Source organism: Chiloscyllium plagiosum, chromosome 32, assembly GCF_004010195.1.
Source record: "Chiloscyllium plagiosum isolate BGI_BamShark_2017 chromosome 32, ASM401019v2, whole genome shotgun sequence".
Lineage (NCBI taxonomy): Eukaryota > Metazoa > Chordata > Chondrichthyes > Orectolobiformes > Hemiscylliidae > Chiloscyllium > Chiloscyllium plagiosum.
The window spans coordinates 35,389,611-35,411,076 of record NC_057741.1 but is presented as its reverse complement, the minus strand read 5'-3'; the positions used below and the strand labels follow the sequence as shown (position 1 = coordinate 35,411,076).

The following is a 21,466-nucleotide window of genomic DNA, read 5'->3' as shown; positions in this document are numbered from 1 at the left end:
ACCCACTCCCCTCCACTCTCGCTGTCTGGCTGCTGATTCATTTCTACAATTTGCCTTTGTGCTGCATCTGCTACATAGGAAAATGTCCTGAGGTGCTTCACAGGAACATAAGTCAGCCCAAACTTGACACTGAGCCAAAAGACGTGTGGTATGTTCAAACAGGTAGGTTTTAGGGAGTGCCTCAGAATGATGGGGAGAGGTGCAGATAGACTTCAGGGAGGAACGTGTGGGATTCAGCTGGCAACAAAACCAAAGAGTTTGCAGTGCACCATGCCAGACCTTTACTGTGTTATCGAACACTGCTGGATCGGTGTGGTCTCTTCGACTGAAATGATATGGGCTGTATGAATGTATCAAGTGTGAAAGCACTCTCAAGACAGGGCTATCGTCAATAGTACAGCATACAAGCTCAAAAACAGAACTTGTCTTTTGATGGAATCTGTTGGTGTGTGAGCAATTGATTGTGACTAATGATTGGAGAAAATTAAGATTCAACTCAAGTGCGTCCAAAAATAAGTTTGCGATGGTTTGTTATAACCTGCCAAACTACTGAAGCACCATGCCAAACATTTATTGTGTTTTTCAGTCAAGTACAAGCCTGTAGTCTCCATTGTCCAGGAGTTGAAGCCGATCACAGCAAGCACGATAGACCCCGGCTCAGAATGTTGCTGTTCTGGCATTCAGCACGTTCCTAAAATGGAAAGGAAACTGTAGCCTCAATTCTCCCTGACAGGACAGGTCTGTCAATGCAGAAGGGTCAGGGAGGACGACACGAAAGTGGTGAAATTTGATCAAGCCACGAGGTGAGAATTATGAGACCAATACTGTCCAATTAGTGACACACAACAATTTTCTCAAATACCAGACGTCCAATCAAATCTGGGACACCCTGCACTTTTAGGACCCCACCATCCCCAAGCGTACTATAGCTAATGAAGTGCAGTCACTGTACAGGGAGCCTGGCATCCAGTTTGTGCACAGCAACCTTCACAACAGGATGCTAATGATCATATTATCTGTTCCTGTGATATCAATTCAAGAATAGATCATGGCCTGGACACCAGGAAGTGGAGGTGAGGATTATCAGATCAGCCACGATCTTACGGAATGGCGAAGATGGGCTGAATGGCTTACTTCTGCTCCTCTGTCTTATGGTCTATATTCAGTTGGGACTTTCCTCTCTTTGTCAAAATAGTGCCGTGGGATCTTTTCATACTGACTCAAGAAAGCAAGAAGAGCCACAGATTAATGTCTCAATCAAAAGAGTGCATTCAGCAGTGCAGTGCTCTTTCAGTACTGCACGGGGAACGCTGACGTGGATCTTTGTGTTCAAGTCATTGTAATAAGACTCAGATCCATAATCCTCAAGAGCAGAAGCAAGGGTGAGCCACTACTGACTCTTATAACATCACAGGAATTAAAACAGGAATTGCTGGAGATACTCAGCAGGTCTAGCAGCACCTTGTGGAATTAACATTTCAAGTCCAGCAACTCTTCTTCAGAACCAGATCCGCTGAGAATCTCCAGCAGTTTCTGTTTTTGCTTCAGATTTCCAGCATTCACACTTCCTTGCTTTAGTTATCACAGGAATTAAGCCCACAATCTAAAAATGACACAGAAGTTCACTGGAAGAGCCAGCTCATCTTTTATCACAAAGTTACAGGTACAGAATTGTGCAAAGCAACTAAAATACCATGGGGGATGCAATGAGAAACTTAAAACATCAAAAATAGCAACCCGACCGCATTGTGTGTCAGCTCTTCAAGAGGAGGCCAAATATAGACCTTTAAAGCACCGCACAGACATCTAAGCAATTAGGGCAACACAAGGACTGTCACCTCCACAGCTGCTCTACATTAGGCAGCAGGACCCAAATTCTGGGTTTGAAAAAAATACTTTTTTTAAAAAAAGTCAACAGCAAACACAACTGCACACTCAACATGCTACCCCATTCTCCTGAGCAATTGAACATCCAGAGTTACAGACCCTAGAGTAGGTTGTTTGAAGTTGTGTTGAACAAAATACCATAGCAGCTTTTACAGTCTCAGGTTCCCTCAAAGCCCTTGACAACCAATGAAGTAATTGTGTTAAATTAAGTCACCGTTGTAACGTAGGAGATAGGGCAGCCAGTTCACACACAGCAAGCTCCCAAAAACAGTACTGCAGAAACAACCAAATAATCTTGTTTTCACGATGTTGATTGAGGGATGCATATTGGCGAGGACACTTTAAACTTCTACCCCAGAGAGCAGACAGGGTGTCGATTTAAAATTCCATTGGAACAATGGCTCCTGTGACAGTGAGGTACCCCTCGGCCCCAACCCTCACTGCCCAGGGAGTGCCCTGTCTTTAACTATGTGCTAAAGTCCTTGGAGTTGGATTTGAACCCAAAATCTTTGAGTCAGAAATTTACAGAATGTGCCCGATTTAGTAGTGAGATGAATGGGAGATTGGGAGGGAAGAGAGAAATTGCTGAAAGCCTGTAGGATTTCCACTGGCTGGACATAGTGTTAGGGAAACACATTCATGTTTCGTTTAAAAAAAAATTACCAGGGCTATAGGAAAATCACAGTCTGAAAGTGTGGCACTGGAAAAAGCACAGGAGGTCAGGCAGCAACCGAGGAGCAGGAGAATCGACATTCCTGATAAAGGGCTTATGCCCGAAACATCGACTCTCTTGCTCCTCGGATGCTGCCTGACCTGCTGTGCTTGTCCAGCGCCACACTCTTGAATCTGATCTGTAGTCCTCACTTTCTCCTAGTCCTTGCTGGAAAATCACAGGCAATCCTTCAGATGCCCACTTGCTCTCTGTCCCAACTCTAACCCAACTTCTCCCAACTCAGAAGACAGACAGACAGAAGTTAATCATGACAACTACTTTATGCATCTTTTCAATTGTCTTATCAAACACAGGAAAGTGTCTCAAAACTAACATTTTTCCTGCAAGGCTAGTCTGTTCTCAAGCCAGATGCAATAGATTCAGAAGCTGAGGCAGTCGCACCACAACTTAAAAAAAAAACATTTTTGAGATGTTTTCGAACTTTTTTCTTGTCGTTGCCAGTTTCATAAAATAACTCAAGTTAACCATCCTTGGAAAGAGCCAACTGTAATGAAACACGTTGCATTTCTATCCCGTCTTAAAACCTTTGCTTAGCTTCCAAAGCCTCCAATTGCGCACAAAAATACCGGCAGAATCTGGGGCCCCGCTGGCACTAAACCTGCCACAAAACAACAAAAACATGGAGTGGTTATGCATGCAGATCGTCAAACGTTTGTTGGATGTTATTGCTGTGCGATATCAGGAGGCTGCTGCTTCATATTCCAGTCCAGACACTGGAGTCGCACTCTAGTGTAGGACTGAGGGTGTGCTGTACTGTCACAGATGCTGCCTCTCAGGTCAGACATCCAACCCAGGCCCTATCTGACACCTCATGCGGGTGTACAAGATCCTCAGTTATTATTTGAAGAAGAGCAGTAGACACCTGGAAGCCCAGGATAACATTTATCCTTCAAACGACATCAAAATGGATGGCCTGCTCCTTATTGCAATGCTACTTATAGGAGCTTGCTGTGCACAAAGTGAGTGCCACGCTTCCCTAAATTGTAACAGTGACAGTACTTTTTAAAAACTGCCTCATTGGCTGAACAGCAAGCTGCGACATCCTGAGCTTGTTTAAGGTGCTATATAAATGCAAGGTCTTTCTCGGAGACGTAGAATGTTAAAAATACAAACATTGGGACTCCATCCCTCTAACTTTAGCATCATATCTACTGACTTCTGTTATCATATTTTCCCCCCCAAGTGGAAAAATTCATCTACTAAATCCCATGTGCCACCATCTACTTTAACATTCACTCAGTTTCTTCTTATGTATGATGTGGAGGTGCCGGTGTTGGACTGGGGTGGACAAAGCTAAAAATCACACAACAGGTTATAGTCCAACAGGTTTAATTGAAAGCACTAGCTTTCGGAGCGCTGTTCCTTCATCAGGTGGCTGGGGAGTACACGATTGTAAGATATAGAATTTATAGCGAAAGGTTACAGTGCGATGTAACAGAAATTATACATTGAAAAATACTTTGATTAAGTCTATCATCTGTTAGAATGACCATGTTAGTTTCACTTCTTTCCTTTGTAAATCGCAAAACATTATTCACTTGAGAATAGTGAACTTTAACAATTTTTGTCAGCCCAGACAATGTACTGAAGGTGTTAGCACCCCTGTGTGCTGCTATCTATGCCATAATGTTTAGACTGATTCTAATCTAAAAAATGAACGAACAGAACCTTACATGAATTCATGCAGTTTTTGAGCAAAGTACAATGTAACTCTGCAAGTACAAATTCACCCCACAAACTTATAAGTGTATGCGTGCATGTGGGGGGGTCGCGTGTGACTGTGAGAGAGTGTATAAGTGTGATTCTAAAGGGGTATAAGTCTGTGAGAGGGTACATGTTTGTGTAGGTGTGTGTGTAGGCGCATGTGTGTATATATAGTGCAATGGGGTCACCTGTAATGTGACATGAACCCAAGGTCCTGGTTGAGGCCCTCCCTATGGGTAGCGAACTTGGCTATCAGACTCTGCTTGCCCACTTTTCGTTGTTGCCTGGCCCGAAGTCTGCCTTGGAGGATGGTCACCCGGAGGTCCTAAGTCGAATGCCCCGGACCACTGAAGTGTTCTCCAACTGGAGGGAACACTCCTGTCTGTTGATTGTTGTGTGGTGCCCATTCATCCATTGCCGTAGCCTCTGCTCGGCTTCCCCAATGTACCAGGCCTCAGGGCATTCTTGCCTGTAGCGTATGGTATAGACAACGTTGGCTGAGTCACATGAGTACTTGCCATGTACATGGGTGGGAGATGTCCCCACGCGTAATGGTAGTATCCATATCCACACTCTGACACGTCTTGCAGCGTCTACCGTGACAAGGTTGTATAGCGTTGTCCTGAAAGCCAGCAGTTTGCTATGAACAATGATCTGTTTGAGGTTTGGTGGTTGGTTAAAGGCGAGCAGTGGAGGTGTGGAGAAGGTCTGGGCAGTCTTAAAAGGTTTTCTAATGTATTTGTTGTGATTTCTTATAAATACTTAGCAAAGCAGCATTAGCAGGAATGAAGTCAAGAGGATGAATGCTTTTGTGATGCATCTTTCAGCATTTTAAGTCATGACACTATTCACTTTTGTTCTAAGCAATTCAGAAATTCAACCCCCAACTTGAGCATTGGAGGAGTAGGACATGAGTATTTCTTGAAAATGCTCTGTTCTGACATGGACTATGTTCTTAAAGGCAGTTAGGGATAGCAAGCACCCAAAAACAGTATTGCAGAAACAACCAAATAATCTGTTTTCAAGATGTTGACTGAGGGATGCATATTTTAAACACCTACCCCAGAAAGCAGACGGTCGATTTAAAATTCCATTGGGACGATGGCTTCTGTGACAGCGAGGTACCCCTGCCCCCAACTCTCACTGCCCAGGGAGTGCCCAGTCTTTAATTATGTGCTAAATTCCTTGGAGTTGGATTTGAAGTCAAAGTCTTTGACTCAGAAATTTACAGAATGTGCACGATTTAATAGTGAGAGGAATTGGAGATTGGGAGGGAGGAGAGAAATTGCGGAATGCCTGTAGGATTTCCGCTGGCTGGACATAACGTTAGGGAAACACATTTGTGTTTCACTTTTAAAAAGATACCAGGGCTGCATGAAAATCACAGTCGGAAAGGGTGGCGCTGGAAAAGCACAGCAGGTGCTGATAAAGGACTTATACCTGAAATATTGACTTTCCTGCTCCTCGGATGCTGCCTGACCTGCTGTACTTTTCCAGCGCCACACTCTTCGACTCCAACCTCCAGCATCTGCAGTCTTCACTTCCTCCTAGTCCCTGTAGGAAAATACTGCATTTGCCAGGTATGCCCAAATCCCATGAAAGAACTACAAGAAACTATGCTCATACACAAACAAGTTTACACCATTTACAAACATGGATACAGAACAAGGCCACATTTCATTTCAACTCTTCAACTTTCACTTCTGCCATTTCATTAATAGGCAGATGTTTAAAAGGAAGTCTGTTATCCGATATCAGAATCTTCCTTTGCACAACAGACATAAAGATGTCTTGCAGGAGTGATTTATTACATTTTTTTGCATCCTTCGAGAATGGTAAAATATTAAAACAGACTATCCACAGCTCAATTTACCGAGGTTGATAAAGATCAGAGACAGTCACCTTGACACTCTTGTGGCTGGACTCCAGATAAATGTCAATAGATCAATCCCTTAAGTGTTTCAGGCAGGAAGGAACGAGGGAGATGTGGAGCTAATGGGAGAGTTCCACCAGCACAGCAACATGCCTGTCAAACAGGCCCATTATACAAACCTTTCATAACAGTTTTTATGGTGCTTTAAAACCGGAGTAAAAATGTGATAAAAGAGGTGAAAACGTGCACATGAAGGTCAGAAATTTTTCACACACCCTGCAGCACTTGGGAACACCCCCATCCCAGAATTAACGAAGGAGTGTTCCAGCTGCAGTATTATTAGACTGTTGATTCAAATCACTCTCCTGAAGTCAGAACAAAAGGTGAGTCAGGAATAGATCATCCAAAACAGCTTAAAGTTGCAGACGCACAAGAATTTGAGCAGATTTTCCTTACAAAAAACTTTAAAAGATCACCAAACAGATCCAATACAAGGATTGCATCGATACTATGGCTTTAAGTTGTATACTTTGTCTGTTTTTTTTTGGAGAGGCTTTCAGCCATCGGTACCGAGCTGCTATTCAAAGCCAATAAAGGAAACATCTTGAGGAGCTTTGGTTTTTTTTAAAAAAAGAATAGAAGCAGCCTGAATGGGTGGAGTCAGTTTCTCACAGAATCAGGGTTTAGTCTAGCTTTCAGCAGATTGTTGGGGTTTTAAAGGTGGCTCTGGGTTCTCTGCTGCCAGAATTGCATATGAGACAATCTGTTTTACAGACATTGCTACAGGCGCATTTATGGGATGTTACTACATTGAAATAGTTGCCATTTAGTAGCTTAATAATTCATTATTCCATTAAGTTTTCCAATAGAGTTAAGTTATCCCAATTCTTTTTTCTTGTGTTTGTATTTTACCCTGGATTAAAATAAAGTGTGTTTGCTTCAAGCCAAGTAGTGTGACCGATCAAACTGCATCTGGAACACAGCACCTTACATTTGCCTTTAAATAAAGTAAAAGTTCAGGTCTGGGCTATCTCCTTGATATATTTGCAGAGGGTTTGGTCTGGTCCATAACAGAAAGAGGAGTATGACTAAGTCATTCAGCTGTTTCAGGCCTGTGCCACCATTCTTACAAATTCATGATTGATCTTCGACCAGATCACCAATTTTGTTTGGCTCATATTCCTCGAGACTTTTGAGCATTTTCAATGGATAGAAACAAATATGTAGCCGCATATGAAAGTGCGAAGATAGCCAACCTCCAAAAGTCAATGGTTTTTCGCTTACACTTGCTGCATTTCCCAATCTGCAAATTTTTATCCATTAAATTGAATGGGCAGGAAAAGCACAAACCAGATATTTACATGTTAAATACTTGTCAATGTTTGGAACACATTAACAAGAATGTTAGTCTGGTCTCACTGGCGCCCTGGATAACTAAAACATCGTCTCCAAATTTTGTATTCCATTCTCCTCATAATAAACAATAACATTCCACCATCTTTCCTAATTACCAGCTGTCACTGCATACTCACTTTAGCAGATCATGCACGAGGACAGCCAGATGCCTCTGTGTCTCAGATCTTGGCAATCCCTCACCACTTAGACATTATGCTTCAACTCTTTATTCTTCCTGACAAATTGGACAATTTCACATTTTCCCACATCACAGTTCATTTGCCAACTCACTAAATCTACCTGTCCCAGTTACCCTCCTTATGGCCCCTTCATAACTTAACTTCCTTCCCATCTTTGTCATCAACAATTTTAGCATTCATACCTTTTGTCCCTTCATCCAAGCTATTTATATAAATTATAAATGTTGAGGCCCCAGAACTGATCCCTGTGGCACACTATTGATTGGTCTCTGTTAGACACCCAAGCTTCCAGCCATGCAAATACACCTCAAGCTTTCATTTCCCACACAAACCTTTGATGTACCGCTCCATCTGATACCTTCTGGGGTCAGAAGGTCAAGCATGACAGAGAACATGACTTATGAAGCAGGTGATGGAAAATGTCAAGCTTTGACTTGATAAAACCAATATAATTACCCACTTCAGGCTCAGGTTCAGCACAGGGTAACAAGAGAAGAGGTTACTCAGTTGAGTACATACCTGTACCGTGTTATGTTAAATCAAGGTTATTATAATTATGCAACTCCTCCATGATACTTATTCCTGCCCTGTTGAAGCAAATGCAAAGCTGAGCAAACAAAAGGAACTTTTTTTTAAAAAAAAAGCACCTATAACTTCCACGTCAACACAGAAGCTTCAGGCCAGTCAACATCAAACCAACTCCTCTGAAAACACTCTCACATTTTGACAGCTGTTGCAAGTTGCACTACAGCAGCTGAGCCAATTCACATCTAAAACAATCAATATTCCCCAAAGTTAAAAATCACACAACACCAGGTTTATAGTCCAACAGCTTTATTTGGAAGCACTAGCTTTCGGAGCGCTGCTCTTTCATCAGGTGGTTGTGGAGTATAAGATCGTAAGACACAGAACTTAAAGCAAATAAACCTGTGTCTTACGATCATATACTCCACAGCCACCTGATGAAGGAACAGCGCTCCGAAAGCTAGTGATTCCAAATAAACCTGTTGGACTATAACCTGGTGCTGTGAGATTTTTAAACTTTGTCCACCCCATTCCAACACTGGCACTTCCATGTCATAACATTCTAGAAAAGTCAGTTCATCCTTACCCCCAACGTTAATGGTCCCTTTAAAAAAAATCCATCATCCAGAAGTTCTCCTTCACCAAAAGCTGGTCAGTTCTTTCTTGAGTCATACCCTATCTGTTTCAGGTTTAGTAGAAGTCAAGGCATCAAGTTTTGGGATATATTGCGGCTCAATAAATGAACAGACAAGTATGAAAACTGTCCCTCCATCCACCTTTAATGAAAAACAATTTTCCTCTGATATTTCATCCAGGCAAATCTGCCCATCTTTTATAGGGCCTATCACTGAGCTAGGATGCTCCAAAACACCCGACAGCCAATTAATCACTTTCAAGGTGGCAAAACAGCAGGCAATTTACAGACAGCAAGTTCCTACAAATAACAATGGGATTATAATAAACAATCTGTTCTATTGACGTTGACTGTGGTGTAAATAGAACATAGAACAGTACAGGGGCCTTCAACCCTCAATATTGTCCAAACTAAGATCAAACTAACCTACAGACCCTACTATCATCCATGTGCCTATTCAAGAGTCACTTAAATGTCCCTAACATCTGACTCTACTACCACTGCTGGCAGTGCATTCCACGCACCCAACACTAAATATGGATTAATCACCTGTTCATTATCAGTGAAAGAGTGCTCACGTCCACCTGAGAGCACAGGCTGGATATAAGTACTCATTGGAAAAAAAATTGCACATCTAACACTGTAGCACACCCTTGGCACTGAGCCAGATTTAAGCCTAGCATGGTTTGTGCTTAAGAAAGAGACTGTGACTACCCTATTGTTCACAACCCATACCCGAAGCTGTACAATTTAGAAATACAGGGAACATCACGAGCATGAATCTATGTACAAAAATGTGGTAACATACCTCAGTTTTTACTGGGGAATTTCAATGAAATAGGGCTGGAATTCTGTTCGCTTTTAAAATACATCACATGCATTCCTGCTTTGGTAAGTCTAGTAGAAAATGGAATATCAACCAAAGGCATGGATTGACATTGCCTGTCACTTCCAGTCCAGTGAGGCATTAAAATGTTAGAGCGATGATGTGATGTTACTAACCATAACACCAAGCCCTCTGACACAAGGGTTTCTAAGCAGCAAGTACTTCACGCATTCAAAGCAAACACATTGTGGCAAACTTTTGTTAATGGTATCATTTGTTTTTCTGCACAGCATTTCCACATTGAATTGTTTTAGTGCTGCTTATTCTATGCTTATGCTTCACATTAAGCCCTCTCTCAGCTGTGTTCATCTCAGCCCACCACTCATCCTTCTATACTTTTCACATCCTTGTCTGTTTATCCAGCTTCCCGTTAATTATATGTGTGAAATTTGACTCAACCATTCCCTGTGGTTGCAAATTCACATTCTCATCACCGTCTGGCTGAAGATGTTTCTCACGAGTTCTTGAGTAAATTTATTGATGACTGTCTTAGACTCATGACCCTGTGAGGAGTTGATGTTTTTTGACCTTTTACCTATTTAAGCTCTAGTTTCTTTATCGGTTTCTGGTTATTGAGTGGAACTGTAGCACCTAATTCTCTGAGGGAGCCTTTACTTGTCCAGAGCTCAGGTTCCTAAATCCATCGCAATGGTTGATTGAACCCAATGATCCTCCTCAAATGGCTCCTCCTGATTTCAGGTGAACCAAATCAATCCTACAACAAATTTCATTGCCTATCCATTTACTATGAGGGGGATTTCATTTCAAAGAAAGCTCCTTATGTGCTGCAGCAGAGGGTTAAAGAAATCCAATGGAGTACCAAGTCTTTGATTTAAAAAGTCTATGAGCTGTCACTGATACATACTCTCTCACTAGCTCCAGAGTTAAAAATCACACCATACCAGGTTATAGTCCAACACATTTATTTGTAAGCATGAGCTTTCAGAGCACTGCTCCTTCATAAGGTAATTCCCCGTGGAAAGAGCAGGAGCTCCGAAAGCTTCCAAATATACCTGTTAGACTATAACCCAGTAACATGTAATTTTTTAAACTTACACAAAAACAATGACAGAAAAAAAGTTTGTGAAAATAAGAAACTTGAGACAAATTCAGTGCAAAATCACATTGTGCAAAACATGGAACCAATGCCTTTCTTTAAAGAAAACAGTTAATGTCAGACCACACAAAGTAGTAACAGGAAGATGGAAGAACAGAATTTATTAATTTCCAAGTAGCGTGGATCAATGTGTCTTTTGTTTTATTCATTAGTTGCGAGCATCACTGGGTGGGGTATCTTTTATTGGCCATAAATTCAGAATCAGTCACATTGCTGGAGTCATGTGTAAGCCAGATAAGGATGGCAGTGAACCAGGTGTGTTTTTATGACAATTCACATAGTCACCATTAGACTAGGTTTTCATTCAAACAAATTTGAATTCAAATTTCACCACCTACCCTGGTGGGAATTGAACCCATGATACCAGAGCACTAGCCAGGGCTTCTGGATTATTGATATCAATATGCTATCACCTCCTCCTGTCAAGTCAACCACTAGACAGTGGGATTGCTGTTCATGATTGTACTAAGGCTGTTGAATTCCATTTGAATCAATTGGTGCGATGGTCACAGCTTAAAAGAAGCAATAAAGTAAAACTAAAACAACAAAGTGCAGATGCTGGAAATCTGAAACAAAAACAGAAATTGCTGGTAAAACTCAGACAGATCTATGATGAAAAAAATAGGATTAATGTTTTGGGCCCTGTGACCCTTCTTCAGAACTAGTAGTAGCTAGGCAAACATGGGTACAGGAGTTTTCTAATCTCCCTTCTGAAAGGTCAGGCTCCAACTCATAGATGATGTCTTCAGTCTTGCCAAAACACAAATATTTTCTCTCTCTAACCTACACTGAATATCTCAAAAACGTTAAGCAAACTATCCCTTTACCTTCCAATGAAACAACCCAAGAATGTGAACTATCTTCCTGTAATTGAAATTTGGGAGCCCAGTTTCACACTTAAATCCACAATGCACATCTATATGTCATAAAATCCTTCCTAAGGTGTGGTGCCAAGACCACTCCAATCACAGACTGATCCATTCTAACCGGATTACCCAGATTATAGAGGTCCTGTCCTTTAACCCTTCAAATCTGATCCATGAGGATCCCAAAGGTGCAACAGTAGCCGTGATTCCAAATGACCCTTGACATTAACCTGCTCACTAACAGAAGAACATCAATTCTCCATTACTCATCTCAAATGTTGCTGAATGGACAACCAAATTAAACACATATTAATAAGCTGTAAGCTTTAATCATAAGTACCAGCAATCCCTTCCACCAATTATGTACATTTTAATAAGATTATAACACATAGGAGCAGATGAACACTCATTGAGTCGGCTCAGTCTTCATGGTCAATCCGATAATCCTCAACTGCACTTTCGTACCTTTTCCATATAGCCCTGGTTTCCCTTGCGAAATAAAAATTTATCTATCTCCACCTTGAGTATATTTGATGACCCAGCCTTCACAGCCCTCTGTGGTAAAGAATTCTACCAGTTTCACTACCCTCAGAAGAAATTCCTCCCCATCGCTGTCTGAAATGGCGAACCCTTCTTCTGAGGTTATGCCCTCCATTCCTAGGGGAAACAACCTCTCAGAACCCACCCTATCAAGCCCCCTAAGAAACTTGAACTTTTCATTCTTCTAAACTCCAACAAGTATAGGCCCAACTCACTCAACCTCTCCTCATAAGAAAATCCTTCCGTACGTAGGATCAACCAAGTGAACCTTCTTTGGACTGCCTCCAGCACTAGTATGTCTTTCGTTAAATAAGTTGGTCAAAACTGATCATAGAATGCTAGATGTGGTCGAACTTGTGCCTTGTGTAGGTTTAGAGAGACTTCCATATTTTTATACTCCACTGAAATAAAGGCTAGCATTTTATTTGCCTTCGCAATGACCAGCTCTTTGGGATTCATCGATGAGGAACCCCAAATCCACGTGTGATGCAGATTTCTGCAGTCATTCCTCAATTAAATAATATTCAGCTCTTCTACTCTTGGTGCCAAAGTGCAGAATCCCAAAATTTCCTTATGATATTCCACCAGCCAAGATTTTGCCACTCACCTAACCTGCCTATATCCCAACGATTACTGAATTATCGCTGATCATTAAATGTAGAATATGAAAAGGAACAAACAAATGGAATGCAAACTGCAAATTTAAAAAAGCTTGGGAAGTAATCAATTAAAAACGCCAAGATGTAACTGTTTATCTTCTAAACCAAAATACTCAAGTGCTGGACATCAAAAAGGAAAACATGTCCACATTTCTTTCGTTAACAAGACTAATTGTATACAAAAGCCAGTATTTTTGGATAATTATAAAGAAGACAATGTGCATGTGCACTGCACATTTACTCACAGAAAAGTCACAGAATTGTTATGATGTAAGAGGCCATTTTGGCCCATCACATCTGAACCAGTTTTTTTCCCTAGTGTCAATCTCCTGCCTTTTCCCCGTGGCCCTGCAAACCATTTGTATACAAATTGCCATTCAAAAGCTCTTAAACCCCCCCTTTAATGAGATAAATTGCCACATCTTTGTTTCAAACGGACAGAGCTTCATAAGGAGAGGTTAGGCAGATGCTCAAAGTGTTAAGTTTAAAGGACTAACATCCAAGAGGATGTATAGGTAGAGGTTTAGGCAAATAATGTCACAGTTTATGGCCTAAGCAGCTGAAGGCATGGTCACCAATTTTAAACTGTTAACATGTTCAAGTGGGACAGAGCAAGGGAAGAAATCTGCTGTTATACAGCACCTTTGCTAAGTGGAGGAGAGTCCAATAGATGTCATAAATAATTGAGCACTTTTCCAAATGAGCTTTCATTGTAATGTTTGGCAACACAGCAACTTGTCTGTGCACAGCAAGCTCCCAGATGTTTTCTGAAGGAAGGCAAGGAATCAACAGGAAATTGGTCTGAAGAGCCATACCCGACTCACAGTGTTCACTCTGCTTCTCTCTCTCCACAGATACTGCCAGACCTGCTGAGTTTTTCCAGCGTTTTCAGTGCTTCCTTAAGAAATTAGTCTAAATCTGCGCTGTCTTCAGAAGCTTTGAGCTTGGCACTGAGCAGCAAATGAAATATTTGAGAGTCTATTCGCAACATCCTAGTCAGAAAAGATTAAGAATAGTTCCAATAGACTGGCAGATGAAGAGTAACCTGTCCATGGACCTCACCCTACTTGATACCATTGTTATCAGAGTCTGAGGTGTTTTTGGAGGGGGTGGTTTTCACCCCGTACTCCCTCCCACTTCAGAATTGTGCATCATGTATTCTAGCCCAGTATTTTAGGAAATTAGCTATGAGCTTTTGAGGCCACAGCGGCATCCAACACTCATGAACTTCTACAAGAGCAGATGTTCAAGACAGCATGTTTAGGACAGCTCCTGTTTCCAATTTGTAAAATTTAATCGAGCTGCAACGCCAATGGAATAATGTTTGTTTCTGAGAGCAGGGTGGCAGAATGGTAAGTGAACTTGGAATCAGATGAAATACGGAGCTTGTCAGGGAAAATATAATCAGAGGCATTTCTGCTTTAAGAATGTCCAGATGCAAGTCAGGCGACTGGGGGCTGAAAATCAAATTCTTCAAATTCCACTGTGTACCATTTAATAAAACACTTGGCAGATATCACCACTTGATGTCAAGTGCACCATTTCCCAAATAACACTGTTTTAGCATTCAGGAATGTCGGCTGATTCACATCCATTTTAGGAAGTTTACCTTAAGGGTTTCAAGCAAATCATTAATTATTATGCTAATGCTTATTAAAGTGTGACCACTTAGCACAAAAGTAAAATATACCAGGAGTGCATAACATTTAAAACACCTCAGGGTCTCAACATTACTTGGAGAGATATGAGGCTGTTGGCCTTAGCTCGTTTGCCTCAACTTTTTATTGCCATTTGGCAAAGGCTCATTTATCTTAATAGGATTAACAGTCTAAGGTAGATCCAGAACAGCTGAGGGAAATCAAACACCAGATTAAAATTTTCGAAGGGAATAGACAGTGTGGAGTCCTGAACCAGGGACCATAAATATAACCAAGTCACTAATAAATCCAATAAAGAGCTCAGGGGAAACAAAAGTATTTACTCAGAGAATGTGCTACTCAATACTAGAAGTAGTAGTTGTGGCAAATAAAATAGATGCATTTAACTGGAAGCTGGATAAAGACAAGAGAGGGAGGTGAATACCATGGTGAATATATTGAGGGGGTGCAAAGAATCAGGTCAGTACAAGGTCCTGTAGAACTGAACTATTTCTGCTCCGAAAAATCTACAAAATTACTGATTTGTGGCTGTCCATCAGTCAGATTTGTGACATCAAACCCCATTGTAAGACATGAAGTGGAGGTGCCGGTGTTGGACCAGAGTGGACAAAGTTAAAAATCACTCAACACCAGGTTATAGTCCAACAGGTTTATTTAGCTTTCAAAGCAGCACCTCCAAATAAACCTGTTGGACTATAACCTGGTGTTGTGTGATTGTTAACAATGTAAGACAGCAACTCCAGAGCATTCCTTTTCCCCAAATCACTTTACATGTTGATTAGACCAAAAGGAATAAATCAAAGATAATCAAGTTTTTTTTATGCTTGTTTTCCACAGCACAAATTTCAACAATGATGACCACATTCTGTCAAATTGATGCAAGGTGCAATAATGACGTGACTAGCTTTGCATCTTTAAATTGTGGGTACTCAAGTTAGGAGATTTTGACTACCGTGTAAGGAAACAAGCACAATGTATATCCAGGCTGTATAGAAAATGTAGTTGAAAATGTGTTGCTGGAAAAGCGCAGCAGGTCAGGCAGCATCCAGGGAACAGGAGAATCAACGTTTCAGGCATATGAGGAAACTGGTGAAATCCAGGTTCATCCCTTGTGGTTGGAGGGTTCCTAGCCGGAAGATGTGGCGTTCTTCCTCCAACCGTCGTTTTGTTGTGGTCTGACGATGGAGGAGTCCAAAGACCTGCATATCCTTGGTGGAGTGGGAGGGGGAATTGAAATGTTGAGCTACAGGGTGGCTGGGTTGGTTGGTCCGGGTGTCCCAGAGGTGTTCTCTGAAATGCTCCGCAAGTAGCCGGCCTGTCTCCCCAATATAGAGGAGGCCACATCGGGTGCAGAGGATGCAATAGATGATGTGTGTGGAGGTGCAGGTGAATCTGTGGCGGATATGGAAGAAAATGTAGTTCCCATTCTCTTCGCACATGGGTCCGCACACAGAACAACACTGGTCAGCTGAAAAGGAAAGGCCAGTATTTAACACTGCCTGACAAATGGGGCAAGTGGTAGAGGACTGGAAAGGGAGAGTTGGGTTCAAGGGAACCTCTGAGGCTCAGGGAAAGAAAAAGACAACTGTTCAGAAAGGGATTCCATTTCAACAGGCCCTTGAGCAATCAAAGGTCACAACTCTGTTCACTGGGAAGTTTGCAATTTCCATCTTCTTCCTCTGGAGATGCCTGCAGTTAATAAGGTGTAAGACTCAATTCACACATTTGGTGCACCTTAAACAATAAATCAAAGAAAAAGTGTTTGCTGTGCTTGTCACCACAATGCAATACAGCACACTATGTCTGAGCATATTGTCACACAAGACCTCCATCAAGATCCTGGGCTGGTTTAAAAGCTGTAAATATTCTCCATGGAATGTGTGTCAGAAAAACTAAAATATCCCACTGAGCACATCATCACTAAAGGAAGTTTCCCCCTCACCCCACCACAATACACACTCTCCTTTCAGATACTTTCCTGTTCCGACAACCAGCAGCAGATAATTTAATTCCCTTTTCCCATACTTCCACCACAACAACTGCACGTCAAAATCAGAGCATTGGCTCCAAACTTCTTCAGGTTATTGAGGTAATTTCTCCCTTTCCCTCTTCAGGGATTCAGACTCAGAGTCTGAAGAGGTCAGGCTTATGCCACAGCTCTCTAATCAAGCTCAATGCAAGCCTGATGAACTGAATCCCACCTCATGGTTTGGCACTTTACAGCATTCCACATTCAACATCGGGTTCGACAGTACCACTCCCGTTTTCTCTCCGGTTATCTTCAACTGATTACACCCTCGAGGACATCTTCTGTATCCTTGATCACCTCATTCTCACTGCCTCTGGTCTCGCAACCTCGTTTCATGATGTAATTTAAAGTGGTCCTGCCTTCCCCAAACATTGACTAACCCTCATATTTCTGCAGTCTCCTCACCAACGTTTCCTTCATATACACTCACCCACCCCTTTGCCTTGGCTCAGAATTTGCTTTACAGAGTGTATCTGAAACACAGAAATTAAGAATCACACATCACCAGGTTATAGACCAACAGGTTTATTTGGAAGCACTAGCTTTCGGAGCACTGCTCCTTCTTCAGGTGGTTGCATAGTAGGGCCATAATACACAGAATTTATGTGGCTTCTCCACATCATAGAAATTAGGAGAAGGAGTAGGCCATTCACCACTTTGAGCCAGCTCTGCAATTCATCCATTTGCCCACTTTCTCCCCCATAACCTTTAGCCCCAAAAACTATAACTCCTCCTTGAAAACAATAGTTTGGTTCTCATCCACTTCCTGTGGCACAATCTTTCATAGGCTCACCACTCTCTGGGTGAAGAGGATATTCCTCATCTCAGTAGTAAATGGCCTACATAGTGACTTCTAGTTCTGGACTCTGTGGTCATTGGGAATATCCTTCCTGCATTCACCCATCTAGTCATTTCCAAGCCTTTGGAAACATCCTGCATCCTTCTCAATGTCCTTTCATAAGAAAATCCCTCCATTAACCATATGAGCCGAGTGAACCTTCTCTGGACTGCCTCCAATACCTGTATAACGCACAAGGGAATGGCCTAGCGGCATTCTCGCAAGTCTATTAATCCAGATCCCAGATAATGTTCTGGTGATCTGGGCTCAAACCTGATGGTAAATAGTGGAATTTGAATTAAAATCGAATTGAATAAATTGGACTGAATAGTGAAATATTGACCATGACTACGATACTATTGTCCCCAAAACCCATCTGGGTCACTAATATCCTTTAAGGGAGGAAATCTGCTGTTCTTACCAGATCTGGTTAATACATGACTCCAGACCTACAGTAATGCTTAAGATCCATAGCAGACTCTTAACTGCTCTGTCGGCAATGAGGGATGGGAAATAAAATGACCTAACCAGTGAGGTCTATGTCCCATAAGTGAATAAATAAGGTTCATGCTTGGAACAAACTGTGATAAAATGACCGCAGCTATTGTGTCAATCAGCAGTGTGCAACTCTCTCAATTTTCACACTCTCAGTCTGCAATTGTCCAACTGGTCAGAAACCACAGCCTTTGGTTTGATAGCTATTAATTTTTGAAAACTTCCTCATCCGATGAAAGGAAAGGTCACTGGCCTGAAATGTGAAGGTGGCCTCTCTCTCCACAGATGCTGCCAGGCCTGCTGAGTGATATCTTTGAGGAGAAAGTGAGGTCTGCAGATGCTGGAGATCAGAGATGGAAATGTGTTGCTGGAAAAGCGCAGCAGGTCAGGCAGCATCTAGGGAACAGGAGAATTGACGTTTCGGGCATTAGCCCTGAAGAAGGGCTAATGCCCGAAACGTCGATTCTCCTGTTCCCTAGATGCTGCCTGACCTGCTGCGCTTTTCCAGCAACACATTTCCATCTGCTGAGTGATATCCCATTTCTCTGGCCACGATGGGAATGTGCACAGTGAATGTTCCAATAACAAACACAAATTGACACATAATGTCTCCTCTTTTTCCTAAGTAGAACCCTTTCCTTCAAAACTGCACAAAGTGCCTGGAGCGCAGCTTCGAAAATTGCACCGGCTCTTGGACAGAGTTTCAGATTTGAATCCGGGTGCAGGAATGAGCAGTGGCTACTTTTCAAAAACCGTTTTGTATATGTCAGAATGCTTCGACCAAACTGGATTAAAACAGACCGAAGAACACAGCAACTAGCATCAGCTAATTATCCAGTGAGCAAATCAGAAAGGTGTTGACCCCTTCACAAAGGGAGAACCTCTCACTTCTCAAGTATGCTTCACTCAAAGGGCAACAGCTTCAGCAATGCATCAAAATTTATTTTAAAAAAAAAACACCTAGCTCACCAATCCCCTTTCAGAGAAGGAGATTACAGAATCGCTACAGCACAGAAGGAGGCCTTTGAGCCCATCAGACCTGCACCGGTTCTATCACCTAGTCCCAATTTCCTGCCGTTATGAGGAAGGGTCACTCGACCGGAAACGTTGACTGATTTCTCTCCACAGATGCTATCACGCCCACTGTGCTTTTCCAGAGATTTCTGTTTCTGTTCCCAATTTCCTGCCATTCCTCCATAACCCTGCACATATAAATAATCATCCAATGCCCCCTTGAATGCCCCAATTGTCATCACATTTCCAGGCAGAGCACTGTGTACCATCATTACACAGTCTGGCTACATCCATCTTCAGATCCACAGCAACGTAGCTGCGTGTATGACCAGCAAGCCAGTCACTTCAAATGCCATTAGGGATGGTCAACAAACATTAGCTTTAACAGTGGCACTCACATCTGTGTAAGAATAAAGGGAAACATTACTCAGCTGCCTGGAATGGTGACATACTCAGGTTCAGGAAAAGGTATTCACCCTCTACTTAGAGGGTGGTGAACAAAAGACAGAAGACTGACAAAAAGAATGGATATGACAGGCACACATGCGTAATCCATTTTCATTCAGTAGGAAAGGCTCAGAGGAGATTTGATGGAGATGTTGTAAATCATAAAGGGCTCGGGCAAATTAAAGCCAGGCAGAATGTTGGCTAGCCAAAGGGCAGATTAAAGCCAGGCAGAATGTTGGCTAGCCAAAGGGCAGAGAGTTAGGATAATGGGCAAAAGAAACCAAGACAATGTGAGGAGAAGCCTTTTTAGAATGTAACCAGTCTGGTAAGGTCCTGGGGAGTGTTGCTGAACAAAGAGACTTTGGAGTGCAGGTTCATAGCTCCTTGAAAGTGGAGTCACAGGTAGGTAAGATAGTGAAGGTGGTGTTTGGTATGCTTACCTTTATTGGTCAGTGCATGGAGCGTAGGAGTTGGAAGGTCATGTTGCAGCTCTACAGGACATTGGTTAGGCCACTTTTCGTATGCTGCATAAAATTCTGGTCTCCCTCCTGTAGGAAGGATGGTGCAAAACTTGAAAGTGTTCAGAAAAGATTTACAAGGATGTTGCCAGGGTTGCAGGATTTGAACTATAGGGAGAGGCTGAATAGGCTGGGGCTGTTTTCCCTGCAGCGTTGGAGGCTGAGAGATTTATAAAATCAAGAGGAGCGTGGATAGGATAAATAGACAAGGTCTTTTCCCTGGGGTGGGGGAGTCCCGAACTAGAGGGCATAGGTTTAGGGTGAGAGAGGAAAGATATAAAAGAGACCTACGGGACAACTTTTTCACACAGAGGGTGGTACGTGTATGGAATGAGGAGCGGTGGAAGCTGGTACAATTGCAACATTTAAAAGGCATCTGGAAGGGGACATGAATAGGAAGGTTTTAGAAGGATATGGGCCAAGTGCTGGCAAATGGGACTAGATTTATTTCAGATATCTTGTCAGCGTGGACGAGTTGGACCAAAGGGTCTGTTTCTGTGCTGTACATCTCTATTACTCTATGATTCTAAGTGGTTAGACTTTGAAATATACTACCCAATTAGGTGGTGGATAGAGTCAGCCTTGAAAATATAGTCAAACATCCGTATGTGCTACATCGATTCTCCCAGTTAAGTGAGCCAATGTTCCCAAAACACAAGATGTAACAAGCCACAGAGCAGCCATAGACAGCTATGGAATTTGACTTCAAATTTAAGAGCCACTTCAAACTCCAGTTTGATGCAACAACTCACCCCTGGTGCATTCCTGACATAACTCATCATGACTAACCACATGGACCAGAAATCCAACTTAATGCAGGCAACTGTCAGGGCCAAAACCTCAAAAAAAAACCCTAAAATAATTCTAAATACTTCAGAAATTTATCAATATGGAAATCTTCTAAAAAAGTGCTGTAGGAAATGAAAATTGATTAATATAATGCAATTTTAATTAAATAGCGAAACTTAGTTCACAGTACTGTGTAACGACAGGTGCTGATGGACAGAGAACAGACACAAACTGACAGACAGAGGGACAGAGAAAAAAAAAGAAAAAGACAGACAAAAGATAGAGGCAGACAAATATACAATGACAGAGGCACATATAGGCAGAGTTAGACAGCGAGAGAGGGACACAGACAAAGAGACAGAGAAAGGCAGAACATAAATGAAAACTTCAATGTGTTTTTGTTGTGCTTTTTCACATGAACTTGGACACTAGAAGAAAGTGGTCAGTGATAATTAATGCTTCAAAGAATGCTTCATATTGCCGCTGCATCTGTCTTTAAGCAATATCTTTTACACTGAATGCAGCACAGAAACAGGCTTTTAGACCATCTGGTCTATTTTATATTGCAGTTTCCACATCAGTCTCCTCCTACTGAGTCTCATCTAACTCTTGCAGCATTAGAGATCTCTGCCTTCCCCCCACCATCAGTGTTTATCAGA

The 21,466-nt window shown here is 42.0% G+C and overlaps 1 protein-coding gene across 14 annotated transcripts in view; it reads right to left on the bottom strand.

Annotated features, from left to right (window-relative positions):
• Positions 1–21,466, bottom strand: part of pdlim5a (PDZ and LIM domain 5a) — a 264,895-nt gene that overhangs the window by 148,898 nt on the left and 94,531 nt on the right. The window lies entirely within an intron of this gene.